We start from the raw sequence: 11147 nt of genomic DNA on the forward strand, positions 1-11147 counted from the left end.
GGTTAAGTATTTTATATTTCTGCACTTCCCATGCTTGCATTTGAACCAGACATCTTCCAAAAGCACGGCTGTGTTCACTGACGCAGTTACAACATTTAGTTATTTTCTTTTATTTTGACCAGATTTTCCTTATTCATGCTCACCTCCACATCATCTCGGCTTCCACTTACTTTGGCCTGCAGTGTGTTCCATTCTTTGACACCTGGAGGTCCTTAAATTGAGCGAACACATTCTTATTTCATTAGACAAGATCATTGCAAACTCGAGCAGCACTGATTGTAAATGACTTGTATCTGGATGGGACTGGAGGCTTCTCCAGCAGCCAAAGGAAGAGGTCTTACTTCACTACAAATTAAGATTTTGTTAGATAGTAAATAATATTTGTATTAAAGAGGTCTTGTGAGGTTAATATCATTTAGTCATGGATTGTTGTTTGACCAAAAGTTGTCTCTATTAGATAGAAGAGTATATTAGCATTTTATAAAATACATTTTACACACTTATCCTGTTTAACTGAAATTCAGGTTTCCAAATATCCCACAATCCAAGTATTTGGTTTATGTCTTCCTCCTACTCCAAATTAGTTTTATTTTAATCAAAATATTTTACCTTTTAGAAGAATATACCTCTGAGTTTTGTAATAAGTGGAAAATGTTTGAATGGGAGTTCCCTCTCAGGGAACTTGAGCTGCGTAAAGACGCTGTGGGAACACCTCTGTGTGACCGCGTCATGAAGCACGTGTGAAATCTAACCAATGGCGAGCTGGTACGTCGTAGGCGGGGGACGCCGGGACCAGGGCGCTATAAAGGGACCCGAAAGGCAGGAACATTCATCTCTGTGCCTTCATCTAGTGCGGTAGTGAAGTTTTCCCACCTAGTAATGGCTGAGCGGTTTGTCCAGTGTGTTCCCCCTTGCACCCATTTTATTACGGGCAGAGACTCACACGACCTGTGTGTTGTCTGCTTAGGCATGGAGCATGCCCAGCTAGCCCTTGAGTGGGCTAGCTGGGCGAATTGTGAGCACCTGTCGTGGCAATCTCGCATCTCCCGTCGAGCTCTCTTCACTGAGGACAGCTCGATGAGGCGTGCTCCCCGCAGCTACGGTCCAGCTCGTGCCGAGGCAGAGCACCGGATGTCTTCATTGGGATCACAAATGGATCTCGCGGAGGATTCCGGGACGGCTGAGGCCTTTTCCCGGCCCTTCACCGCGGGATCCAGGCGCTCGTTTTTGGCGTCGGAGGCACGCTCCGCGGCTTCCTGAGAAACTTTTTGGGAGAGTGGCGAGTATCTCAATGGGTCCTGCGCACAATCGACGAAGGCTACGCCACCCAGTTCAGGTGGTGGCCGCCTCGATTTTGCGGGGTACTACCCACTTTGGTAGACCCCAGCAGGCTCGGATATTGGAGCGAGAAGTACAGACCCTGCTGTGGATGGGAGCCTCAGAACGAGTTCTCCCTCCAGACACAGAGTTGGGCTACTACAGCCGCTAGAGCTTCAAGATGCTCACTCTCAAACAGATCGCGGCACAGATCAAATCACAGGGGCCGAGGCCCGGGGACTGGACCCCACTCCGAGGTAGTGGAGCTCCTGTGGAAAGGCGGTCTTACCGAGGTAGACCTGTTTGCCTTCGGAGAGACCACTCATTGTCCTCTGTGATTTCTCCCCTGGGCAGGATGCAGTGCAGGTGCAGGCATGGCCGAGGTCATGTCTGTACGTCTTTATCTCCGGTTGCTCTCCTCCCGGGGATTCTGGAGAAGGTCCGTCAGGACGGTGGTTGTAGCCCCGCCCTGGCCGGCCCTAGTATGGTTCACGGACCTTTTGTCGCTCCTCGCAGGTCCTCCGTTGGAGACCCCCATCAGGGTGGACCTGCTGTCTCAGGTGTTGGGGTCCATTGTTTACCCTCACCTCGGTGGAGGTTGCAGTGAAGTATGTGGCTCTCAAGACCCTCTTCCTGCTCGCTATTTCTTCCCTCAAGAGAGTTGGAGATGTGCAAGCCCTCCCGGTGGGCCCCATCGTGCTTGGAATTTGCACCCGGTATGGTGAAGGCGTTTTTTCTACCTTCCCCTGACTATATTCCTAAGGTCCCGTCCGCTACGGTCGGGCCTATGGTGCTGCAGGCTTTCTGTCCTCCCTCGTTCCTGTGAAGAAAAAGCGTCGGACCAGGCGAAGCTTAACCTCCTCTGTCCATTCAGAACCCTAGACCTGTACGTCCGCAGGACCTCCCTGTGTAGCCTCTCCGAACAGCTGTTTTTGTGTTTCGGGCCTCCCAACACTGGTGGCCCGGTAACTAAGCAGAGGATGCGCAAGTGGGTGGTTGAGGCCATCACACTTGCTTATGAATCGGCCGGCCAGCCCGCACCTTGGCTGTCCGGGCCCATTCTACTAGGGGTATGGCGGCTTCTAAAGCCCTGTTGTCGGGAAGAGTATCGCTACACGACGTTTGCATGGCGGCAGGCTGGTCCTCTCCCCACACGTTCGTGAGGTTTTACCACCTTGGCCTTAACGCTACACCTGGAGCACAGGTGCTCGTCTGAGTGTGCGTCTAAAAACTTCACACCACGGTCACTTGCTCATATGGTGAGTGGGTGTAGGGTTCCCACAGCGTCTTTACGCAGCTCCAGTTCCCTGAGAGGGAACGTCTCTCGGTTACGTATGTAACCTTCGTACTGAAGGGAACGAGACGCTACGTAAACGTTCTGGCATACTCCCGGCCTGCCCGTGGCACTCGATTCGGCCTTTCAGAGATGAATGGTCCTGCCCTTCGGTAACCGAGAGACGATTGATCTTTGTATTTTGACTTTTTCTAATTCTGCTTTATACAAATAATAATTAGGCAGGATGAAATCATTAGTAAACATCACTTGATCCTCACACTCGCTTTTCAGTTTAAGCAAAAAATATGATATTAATATATATTTATATCAAACCCGTTAAACATTAAACATACGCAAGATATGTTCACTCAATGCAACAGAGATTCAGGGGATGACAGTCAATCTTTAACTTTAATGACATTAAATTATATTACATGTCATTTACCTGAAGGTTTTATCTAAAGCAATTTTTATTGCATATTTAACCCATCTCACACAGTGGGAGTAGTATGCTGCAGTAAGGGTGCTCAATGAGCAGTTGGGTGTCCTCCTCAGGGACACTTTGACAGGAAATGGAGTTGGGAGGGTTCGAACTAACAACCTTGCGGTTCCCAGCGCAGCATCTCTACTCCATGCACCAAGGTCGCCTCTCTCTGTCTGTCTGCCGGAAGAAGAGATTACTGAAAAGACTTTTCTCTCAAATGGAGCATTTGTGTTCTCTTCTTATAAAAAGCATCAACTCGTTTTTATTCTAAAAAAATTGCTCAGACTATTTTCTCACAGGAGTTGCATCTATGACATTTCACCTTTGTGGGTTCTTCTCATGTGGACAATTAAGTCACTAGAACGTCTGAAACTTCTTTCACATATTTTACAGGAATATGGCTTCTCCCCAGTATGGATTTTTATATGACGTTTCAAATGTGAATTCTTAGTGAATGTTTTCCCACAGGTGATGCAGGAATATGGCTTCTCTCCAGTATGGATTCTTGTATGAGACTTCAAATGTGATGTCTGAGAGAATGTCTTTCCGCAGGTGATGCAGGAATATGGCTTCTCCCCACTATGAATTCTTGTATGAGACTTCAAATTTGATTTGTCACAGAATGTTTTCCCACAGGTGAAGCAAGAAAACGGCTTCTCCTAAACATGGATTCTTATATGACGATTAAAATTTGATGTATCAGTGAATGTTTTCCCACAGATGCTGCAGGAATATGGCTTCTCCCCAGTATGGATTCGTGTATGAGACTTCAAAGTTGATGTCTGAGAGAATGTTTTCCCGCAGGTTATACAGGAAAATGGCTTCTCCCCACTATGAACTCTTATATGTGACTTCAAATGTGAATTCTTAGTGAATGTTTTCCCACAGGTGATGCAGGAATATGGCCTTTCCCCAGTGTGAACTCTCATGTGGGCTTTTAAGATGCTACTATATTTGAATCCTTTTCCACATGTTTTGCAAGAAAAAGGTTTCTCATGAAATGCTGATTTATGAGAGTTGTGAGGGAGAAGCTGGTGGTCATTGTTTAGTTCAACTACAGTGGTGCTTTCAACTGAAATGTTGCTATGAGATGTTTCCTGTACCACACGCTCAGTTTCATCAGTACACAAGTCCAAAAGTTGATCTTCACCGTGTCCTCTTTCCTCACAAGTAGGAGCCAACGTAAAGGCCTCCTGCTTCGGTGCAAGCTGCTCTCCCTCTGGACTGCTGCAGAGTTCCTCCTGTTCCTCTTTAATCTGTGGAGGATCTGGGTCCTCTTGGTCCACACTGGGCTTCCTCTCCTGGAGACAGAGCTCCTGGTCAGAGGGAGCCTCCTCCTCCTCCTTACAGACACGTGACTGTGGGAGCTCTGGAGGGACAAAAGAAATACAAGACCAACGTTTGAGCGCAACGTGTGTATAAAACATAAGCATCACGTGTTCTATTGTTCGATTAGTAAACTAAGTTAAAAAAACTCGTTCGAGAACAGATGTTTCTAACAAAGTTGTACTCACCTATCCTGTGTAACCTTACTTCGGGTTTCCAAAAAACATCCAACAGTCTGCGCTGCCGGTCGATCTCTTCCTGATACTCGACGACGGTTCTTTTAAAAACTCCGAATATTTCCTCAGCAGCAGCAGATAGTCGCTCGTTGACAAACTCTCTCAAATTCTCCACTGAAGACATTGTTGCTTGGTTACCGAGGAAATAATTAACTGCTCTGACACAAGACCGAGCAACGGACGAGTGTAACACTACAAAGTTCCGACTGCAGACCTCGGTCACATTAAGGTTCCGCTTGCGATCATGGTTGCAGGTCAGTCTGCTTGCTGCGCCGTATCTGCACTCTGGGGGGTGAGAGGGGTTGAGAGGGTTTGAGGGGGGGCAGCAGCCGCCGCTGGTTGTCCGAGTCGCTCCGGTCCGGCAGCCCCAGTGACGACCCCCTGGTGGAGGTGGGAGAACCGCGGTGATCTCCTCCTCCGCTTAGTTTTCCACTAGATGTCACTGTAGACGTACCAGTTATGTGCAATTGATTGGGATTTTCGTCAGATGATCTTGAATTGCAAAAATGAAAGACTCTTTCTTCTTTATTTTTGCTTCACAAATGTTCTTTTTTTAGTTCGATTATCATCAGCAAGTTAGGCAAGTGTGAACTCTTGTTGATGCAATAAAAGGGTTATAATGGTTAATCATGAGAATATCATTCCTCTTGTGAGATGTATGGTTCTTTGAAGGAGTCGTTCATATTCTTTTTTAGCCATAGCAAAATTGTAACAACGTAGGAAATAATGCTGTGCATCGTATGACCATATACTGTAAACACTTGCGGCTGGGCTTCAGATAACCATATCTGGTAAACATGTGGACTGGGGAAGTATAATATGCGTAACGCTGTCAGGGCAGGAGTGACAGCGGGGCAAAAAACTAACAGCGACAGCTGCAGCGCCACTAATAAGGCAGAATAGAGAAGTACAAAAATACATCTTGTGTTATAACCGCCTTTACAAGCCAGTTTTTACCATTTCTTAGAGTGGGTAAAATATAAGAGAGGTCACAGTCTGACAGACTCTGTGAGGGAATACTTTTTGATGCGTGCTTAGGGTCTCCAGATATATCTGTGAGGAATCTAAATAAATGTTAACTTTTTTTACTTAATTGATTAGCGTGTCAGCAGTGTTGTGCCTGAACGTGTTCATTGAACGATAGTTCATGAACTCGTTCATATTTTGGGTGAACGTGAACTGAACGTACTGTATTAATGCCCGATGAAGGTTACTGTGAACTCGTTCATTCTGGTGTCTGTGAACGGCGCGTTCTTTCAGGTTAACGTCGTGTGTAAAAAGGTGACAAGACGCTCTGTATTGTATGGCCCAATAATGTGTGCACAACTGTGGCTCTCATCTCACACTCAGTGTCACACTATAAAGTTCCGACTGCAGACTTCAGTCACGTTAAGGTTCCGCTTCTTACTTTGGTTGCCGGTTTAGCCATAAGCCCTTTCTAAACATGCGTTTTGCATGTCACAGGAGAGTGCAGTTTAATCCGCTTCATCACTGTTTCAACGGATAGTAAAACCAATCAGAAAATATTCAACACAAATACAGTCTGATCCGTGGCAGGTCAATAGAGGGTTAGGGGGCGCGGCGAAAAAAAACAACACATTGATCGGGTGTTTTCCCATCAAACAAGGTTCATAGTTGCATCTCAATAAATACGTATATATACATATTCTAATAGAATTTATATAAATATATTCATATTGTAATATATTTGTCCTATTTGTTATATGATATTTATATATTTTGGATATTTATGATAGTTACGATATAGTTACATATATTCATTGATATGAAGGTTCAGATCAACAAAAAGTTTGGGTCAGAACACAATATAAAGATCATACACTTCAATAGTAGAAGCCTTTACGCTAATCTTTACAAGATTAAAGACTACTTAGACCAGTTCACCTCACCGTTCAGCATAATCACCATCCGGGAGACCTGGATTAGTCTGGAGAAAGGGGTGGATTTTGAGTTGGATGGTTATAATCTGAATTATGTGAACAGAGGCAACAAAAGGGGAGGGGGAGTTGCACTTTATGTTGATAGAAGACTTAAGTAAAAGATTGTTGAAAGTATGACGGCTGCAATTGATGATATATGTGAATGTATTACTATTGAAATTGATATGGGGAAAAGGAAGATCATCATTGTCAGCTGTGCATACCGGGCTCCCAACAATAGCATAGAGAAGTTCAAGGAGGTGATGGAGATTATGGCTACAAACACCGAGCAAAAGGTAACTTTTCTCCGTGGCAATTACAACATAGATTTTCTGAATCCTAACAAACTAACACAGAGAAATTCATTGATGCAATGTACAGCAGAAGCTTTTATCCTATTATTACTAAACCTAGTCGAATTACATCTCACTCTGCAACACTTATAGATAATATTTTTACTAATAACCTAATAGTTATTATAGAAAGTGGATTAATATTAAATTATATTAGTGACCATCTGCCGGTGTTTGCAATCTACAGCGGTGCACTTAGGTTGGCTGCAAGGAATGAAATGATAGAAAGGAAATTAAGAACGGTTGACACTCTAAACAATTCCGAAATGAATTGCACAAAACTGAAGATGTATACTAGTCAAAGTCAGACATATTGAATATAAAATCACTGCATACACTGTACTGTACACTGTTTTCCCCCTATTTGAGTTACGATGTGGAAGTGTGGGGTAATACCTACAAAAGCACCTTACAGGCAATATGCACCATTTTTAAAAAAGCAATAAGGATAGTTAATAATGTGGGGTACTATGAACACACAACACATAATTTCTGAAATTAAAAATATTAAAGTTTATGGATTTAAAAGATTTTAAAACGTTACAGATTGTATATAAAGCAAGAAACAGCCTCCTTTCAGGAATCATTCAAAGATGGTTTAGCGACAGACTGGGTGACTATAATTCAAGAGGGAGACTGAAACTGAGGCAACCAAAGGTGCACTCTACACTCAATAGCAGGTGCATATCGGTCTGTGGGGTGAAGTTGTAGAACAACTTATGAGATAAGATCAAAGATTGTAAACATATTGCACCGTTTAAAAAACATCTTAAATTATACACATTAGCCAAATTTGAGATCTGTGAAAATATTCAGTGATGGAAATAATAGGTAGTTTACTATCTTAAATTGTATTTATTTAAGACTGTGTGTTCGTGTGTACTAATAGGTGTATGTGTCACGGTTTGGCTTCGCTTCCTGTTTTAGTTTGAAGTTTCATGTCTCTTGTGGTCCTGGGTTAACTTCACTTCCTGCCTTGTCTTGTGATTGCGTGATTGTCTCCACCTGTGTCCAATCACCTGCACCTCCCTTGTGTATTTAAGCCCTGTGTGCCTGTTGTCCCCTGTCGCGTCATTGTCTATATGTCCCTCGTCGTTGGAGCACGTTATGAGTTTTGATAATAAAGAGCACTGTGGATCGAGAAACTCTGCGCCTGAGTCCTCCCTGTACTCTGCACCAGCCGCGAGTACGTGACAGAATGACGCGACCTAAGGAGGACTCAGCAGAGTTTTGGAGCGGTCAGGGCCCCGACTATTTGGACGTGGGAAGTCCATTCTGGCAGCGCAAGACGGACGTTGTTCTCGGGCCCAGAGCCTACAGGAAGATGTGCCTCGAGCTTCGAGACCTCCTCAATCCGAGGAAAGGGAGCCCGGGAGAGGAGGAGACCACGAACCCCCCGGTCCCGGCTCCTGTCCCGGGCCCCAGAGTCTCGTCTCCGTCCGTTTCTGCGCCGAGACGCCCGTCAGCGCCCGTTCCTGCGCCGAGACGCCCGTCAGCGCCTGCGCCGAGACGCCCGTCAGCGCCCGTTCCTGCGCCGAGACGCCCGTCAGCGCCCGTTCCTGCGCCGAGACGCCCGTCAGCGCCCGACTATTTGGACGTGGGAAGTCCATTCTGGCAGCGCAAGACGGACGTTGTTCTCGGGCCCAGAGCCTACAGGAAGATGTGCCTCGAGCTTCGAGACCTCCTCAATCCGAGGAAAGGGAGCCCGGGAGAGGAGGAGACCACGAACCCCCCGGTCCCGGCTCCTGTCCCGGGCCCCAGAGTCTCGTCTCCGTCCGTTTCTGCGCCGAGACGCCCGTCAGCGCCCGTTCCTGCGCCGAGACGCCCGTCAGCGCCTGCGCCGAGACGCCCGTCAGCGCCCGTTCCTGCGCCGAGACGCCCGTCAGCGCCCGTTCCTGCGCCGAGACGCCCGTCAGCGCCCGTTCCTGCCCCGAGAACCCCGTCAGCGCCCGTTCCTGCCCCGAGAACCACGCTCCCGGCCCCGCGGCGCCTGACCATGACCCCCCCTTCCCACCCTCTGGGGACCGTCTGGAATCCGGTCCTTGGAGGGGGATTGGGGTCAGGGCTCAGCCCGGTGATCCTCGCCACGACGACGCCGCAGCCGCACCGCCCGGCGCCCCCCGCCACGACGACGCCGGAGCCGCACCGCCCGGCGCCCCCCGCCACGACGACGCCGGAGCCGCACAGCTCGGCGCCCCCCGCCACGACGACGCCGGAGCCGCACCGCCCGGCGCCCCCCGCCACGCCGACGCCGGAGCCGCACAGCTCGGCGCCCCCCGCCACGACGACGCCGGAGCCGCACCGCCCGGCGCCCCCCGAGACCCTGAAGCCCGGTCGCCGTAGCGGCCGGCCCCCCGAGACCCTGAAGCCCGGTCGCCGTAGCGGCCGGCCCCCCGAGACCCTGAGGCCCGGTCGCCGACCCGGCAGGGCCCCCGAGACCCTGAGGCCCGGTCGCCGACCCGGCAGACCCCCCGAGACCCTGAGGCCCGGCCGCCGTAGCGGTCGGCCCCCCGAGACCCTGAGGTCCGGCGGTCATCCCGGCCGGAGGGACCCGACCCCGTGCCGCTGACCCTTGGAGTCCCCTGGGCGGCTGGGGGTTGTTGGGTTCCCCGCCCTCCCTCCCTTGTCTGTTTTGCTAGGTTCCACCCTCCTTTAGGACCGTCTGGAATCCGGTCCTTAAGGGGGGGGTTCTGTCACGGTTTGGCTTCGCTTCCTGTTTTAGTTTGAAGTTTCATGTCTCTTGTGGTCCTGGGTTAACTTCACTTCCTGCCTTGTCTTGTGATTGCGTGATTGTCTCCACCTGTGTCCAATCACCTGCACCTTCCTTGTGTATTTAAGCCCTGTGTGCCTGTTGTCCCCTGTCGCGTCATTGTCTATATGTCCCTCGTCGTTGGAGCACGTTATGAGTTTTGATAATAAAGAGCACTGTGGATCGAGAAACTCTGCGCCTGAGTCCTCACTGCACCCGCTCCAGCTGCGAGCACGTGACAGTATGTATGTATGATGAACAGAGGAGTGATTTTAATCTCCACCGTAATATATAACTTCTTTGAATAAGAGGTCCTTATTATGTCAAACTTTTGTAATAAATGTTTAACGTTTAACTGAAAAGTGATAATGCGTGTTTGATATCCTTTTTTTGCATTTAATCATACTGGGATGTTTAAATCCTGGAGGCAACAGAACTTTCTCAAACTCATCATCGGCCCTACAACCCACATCCACTCAGCCCTGACCTTCTCTCTCGACGTTGATGGCTCCGTCGTCACCCCCTCCAGCCTGCTCCGCAACCATCATCCTCAACATCATGAGGCGACAAGGCCTTCTCAGCTGCTGCACCTCCCCTCTGGAACGGCCTCCCCATTCCAATCCGCCAGGTTCCCACCGTATCATCATTCAAACCAGCACTCAAAACCCACCTCTTCAAACTTGCTTTTAAATGCCCCCACATGACTCATTGTCCAGTTGGGTCAAGTTCTATTTGTTTGTTTATTTTATTTTTTTGTGTTTTCTGTTTCTCTATTCTGTAATTTTTTACCTTAGATTTATATTGCAAAGCGTCTTGGGTACCAAGAAAAGCGCTATAAAAAATGAAAGTAGTATTATTATTATAACTGAAACTGATTGGCTGGCCCTACCAAAAAAAAAATCCACCAGCTGCAACGGAGTCTAATCATTTTTCTTATAGAAATCACAACTGAGGGTCTTACGTCATTCTTCATTCGCTGCCAGAACTCTAAATTTCACTCCCGTCCCAACCGACTCATTTTTTGCATCAAGATGTACTTTTCTAAATTGTCGCTTCTGTAAGATTACACATAGTGTACTTACCAGACTCATTTTTAGGTATTAAATACATCTTTAGGAAAACACTACCTTTCTGTTGTATTACCATTCTGAGTACGGATACAATTTAATGGACACCATATAGGAACGAGATCACTACCTAAATAAGATTTGTTCATTCTATTCCATTCACAGCATCAACCGCGCTACCTCTTCTACCATTAAGACAAATCAGTGGAGAGGCCACAACATCATCAAGGTCAGAACACTTCCCCAGCACACTCTTCTCTTCTGCCATTAGGCAGACGCTGCAGGAGTCTGGAATCAAGGACAAAGAGACTAGCAAGCAGTTCCTACAGCAAGCCACAAGGCTAGTTATTCATTCATAAATATTATTGTTTAATTCCTTAGGTTGATATAATATTAAGA

General features: G+C 47.7%; 1 pseudogene; it reads right to left on the reverse strand.

Annotated features, from left to right (window-relative positions):
* Positions 1-2997: 2997 nt before the first annotated feature.
* On the reverse strand, positions 2998-4818 carry LOC134107038 (gastrula zinc finger protein XlCGF57.1-like; annotated as a pseudogene).
* Positions 4819-11147: the final 6329 nt, after the last annotated feature.

Source organism: Pungitius pungitius, chromosome 17 (assembly GCF_949316345.1).
Source record: "Pungitius pungitius chromosome 17, fPunPun2.1, whole genome shotgun sequence".
Lineage (NCBI taxonomy): Eukaryota > Metazoa > Chordata > Actinopteri > Perciformes > Gasterosteidae > Pungitius > Pungitius pungitius.